The sequence below is a fragment of the Pteropus vampyrus genome, unplaced genomic scaffold, assembly GCF_000151845.1.
Source record: "Pteropus vampyrus isolate Shadow unplaced genomic scaffold, Pvam_2.0 Scaffold268, whole genome shotgun sequence".
Taxonomy (NCBI): domain Eukaryota; kingdom Metazoa; phylum Chordata; class Mammalia; order Chiroptera; family Pteropodidae; genus Pteropus; species Pteropus vampyrus.
Genome location: NW_011889049.1, coordinates 1,091,476 through 1,095,238, shown reverse-complemented (window position 1 = coordinate 1,095,238; position 3,763 = coordinate 1,091,476).

The following is a 3,763-nucleotide window of genomic DNA, read 5'->3' as shown; positions in this document are numbered from 1 at the left end:
TATGGTTGGTATTATTATTATTACTATTATTATTATTGTTGTTACTGTTCATTATTAAGTGACTTGCCTGTTGCAGGGTGGGAACAGATTTCTATAGACTGGTGATAGCAGCCTGAAGGGTGGACAATGGTCCGAACCCGGTAGCTGATTCATAGGACACTATAAACCGATCTGCTGGTCCTCCGGGGACTCAGTGTCCCATGTCTAAAACAAGATGTCTGAAAGACGTGACCCTCAAGGACCGTTTTAAACCTAGTGTCCCCAGATTACCCAGGTTCCGCTGTCCTAGAACCCGCAGTGTCACACAGCACTGAAGGGCACGGGCTCTGGGCTCTGTCCACCTGGGTTCAGGCCGTGGCCCAAGCACTTAAGCAGCTGCGTGACTGTAGCAGGCCCCCTAACCTCTCCACGCGTCTACCTCTTCATCGCAGAAGTCTGGAATTGCGTGCGCCTAGTTCGATTGTCACAGCATGGCTGAGGGGATACACACTGTGGAACTGGGCCCAGCACTAGTAGAGCCCCACGAGAATGAGCTGCTGTCGCTAGAAGCCCCCTGGCAGTGTGTAAAACACGTGACCCCCAGCGCTGGTCCCGGGCCCGCTGAACAGGATCTTCCAAGGGCAAACCTTGTGTGTATATATTTTTTTAATTCTCCCCCAAATGATCCTGAAGTGGTGGGTCCTGGTCCTGGCCCTTTGGAACCACTGTGAGTTACATGAAATGCTCTGATGTCAGGAATATTCCATTCATGACTTGAGTGCCACTCCGTGGGGGGTTCTGGGGGGCACAAAGATGGGAAGGGACTCTGTGCTCGCAGAGCCACTGTCCAGCCGGGTAGAGACCCGGCCAGCGCCACCCAGACGCTCGGGACAAGGGCTCAGAGATGGCTGGGGAAAGTGACCTGCAGGGCTGCCAGATACGGTTGTACAGGTTGCGGATGGCACTAAAGTGTCCAAAAGTCGTGACTTTTTCTAATTCACACAGAAGCACCATAGGACCGACCAGCGGAAGGCCTGGCAGTCGCTGTCACTGTCGCCCCGGGCTGCCTGGGAGCTCTGAGTCATCCGTCAGTGCCTGCTCAGCCGGCCTCATCTCAGGGAGCCTTCTCCAAGCCCCCACACGAATCGACCACCGTGCCATGCCCTGTTAGAGTTTGACTTCCCCAGATTTGAAGTGCAAGTTCACATCAATGGCTCCCCAAGAGACTAAATGCTCCTCAAGAGCAGGGACTGGGGCTTATTTGCTGGGGTCTCCAGCCTCACAAGCAAGGCCTGGTAGAGTAGGTGCTGAGCAGATGCTTGTCAAATGAATGAATGAATGAATGAACGAATGAATGAAGATTGAATGAATAGACAAATTAACAAATGAACTCCAACTAATTAAAAGGGTGTCATCAAGCATCGGTTGTAAGGAATCTAGGCCACCAATCGAGAGAGCCAAGTGCTAGCCGAGGTGACTTCCTGGAGGAGGAGGACATGGGCCTCGAAGGACCGTTTTGCTGGGCGGAGGGAACAATCTCATGTGCAGAAAATGAGATCGAAAAAGTGGAAGACACTGGGAGGGTTCGAGAAAAGAGCGGTATGTCGTTGCCGTGGCAACGCGCACTTCATCCGGTGTGGAATCGCAAAGTAAACACTCACAGAATCCACGGGGAATGAGACACGTGTCGCGGTGTTGGGGAGAAGTCAGCCCTTCCACCCTCGGCGTGTCCGGGGGGCTCGGTCGTTTTGTCCACTTCCCCTGAGCGCTGAGCAGATCGCGGACTAGAGACTTGGAGGAGGAGGAGCCTCGGGCACCCGCGCGCCTCAAATCGCTCTGACTCGAAGGTGCGTTCGAGTCAGTGATGTCCCTGCCCGACCTGGGGCCGGGAACGACCTGACTCCAGTGCCAACGGACCTGGGCTCCGGCCACACCTTGCTGTGGGACAAGGTGGATTTGCCTGGGGCCTCATTTGTTCTCATCCGTGTGATGGGAGCGCAGAGTCCACCTCTCCGGACCCAGGCTCGTTAATGCAACACAACACTGCTTGACGCGGCAGGAACTTACTCTGCTGGTCCTCTTTCCCCAGAATGTTCCATTAACATCCACTCGGCTGAGTTCTGGAATCCATCTCCAAACCCCAGAGATCGCGTGTGCTTGAAACGGATGGCGTTTCCTGTGAACCAGGAACGAACTCCACGACGGGAACCTGCTTCTCGATTATCCAAAAGGCGAGGGTTTCTGCCAACCGCTTCCACTGCGGAGCTGTTCCAACAGTAAAACACAGCTCTGTCAGCAAGGGCGGGGTCTTGAGCGCTCAGAGAAACACCTGCATACAGAATAGCGGACGAAACGAAGGGTTTCTAACGCTACAGGGAAATTATGCTGCCGATTTAGCTGGGAAGAGCCACACAAAATGGATAATGTTTCACCTTTGGTGTGTTTTCTTTACTATGCAGGTTTTTGTTTATGTGGCATCGAAGTAGATCACCTGCCGACAACTTCCTCCATCAACCCCCGAGCAGACCCAGCTCCCAAGTGTCCTATGACCACAGCTCTCAAGCACACGCTCCTGGCAGGACCTCACAACAGGGACACGTGTTGGAGGTGACACCGGCACACAGTACGGTGTGCAATGCCCAGAGCCAGGTCAGTGCACGGGCCCCTGAACAGTGACCTCACACGTGGCTTCGTTCTACGTGCTCCAGGTTGGGCCCCGGCCAGCAGGGCTGCCATGATAGTGTCAAAGCTGCCGGCTGTCACATGCTCCCTCTCTGGGCCTGGCACCCCACTGCCTGATTTCCAAGTCTCATCCCAGATGCTTATGCAAGAGGCCGCTCCGGCTTTAGGAGCAGAGACACGGTGGCCAAGCCGCCTAAGGACGGAGCTCCACTCTGCCGGCGCCAGCTGTGTGGGCCTGGGCCGATGGCGCAACCACTCCGTGCCTTGGTTTCCCCATGTGGAAAAGGCACATGGCGACAGCACCCCCTCGTAGGCGGTGTGGGGTTCCTCGGTCTGTGAAGGTCTGAGGGCCAGGCGTGCCCTTGGCCAAGTGCTGTGTGAGGGCTTTCTATTAATACAAGCTCAGAGGCAGCTGAGCCGCGACTGTCTCCCTCCAAATCACAAAATCTTTCCGTCCGACCCCACTGCCAGATGTCCACAAATAACTCTGAAACAAGACCCCACGAAGGGCTAAAATAGACGGTCAAGTAGGGCGCCTTGGACACCTGGCCCCGGTGGGGAGGGGACAGGGAGGGACCAGAGCGCTGGAATTTGACAGCCTTGGCTTCCGTCTCTGCCTCTACCACTCACTGATGGTCTAACCCTGCTGCCAACTCTTCTGCACCCGGCACCTAGGTTTCCTCACCTGTAGGACGGGGTAGCTCCCACCTGCTCACGGAGAGGTTTCCATCAGCAGTGAGCATGCATCAGAGAAAGCTCGAGAAATGAGTCACTAATCCTGATCCAAGCTGCCAGGAGGGGTTGTGGGGAAGAGCACGTGAGGGGCACACGGGGGACACCTGCACGTGCCAGGCACCGCCCAGTAGGTACAGGCTGAGTCCCTCTGCAGTGAAAGACCCGGAGAAGAATGGGCTGAGACAGCTCCCTGGAGGAGAAGCAGGGGTTTGGGATGACATGGAGAGAAGACAGGACTTTGGACAGTCCAGAGATGGAGAATCCTCGGATGGATCCCACCACCTGGGGGATATGGCAGGTGGCAGGAGAAAAGAGAGAGGGGAGGTGGGGGGGGGGAGGAAGGGGGGGGGGGGGAGGATGGGAAACG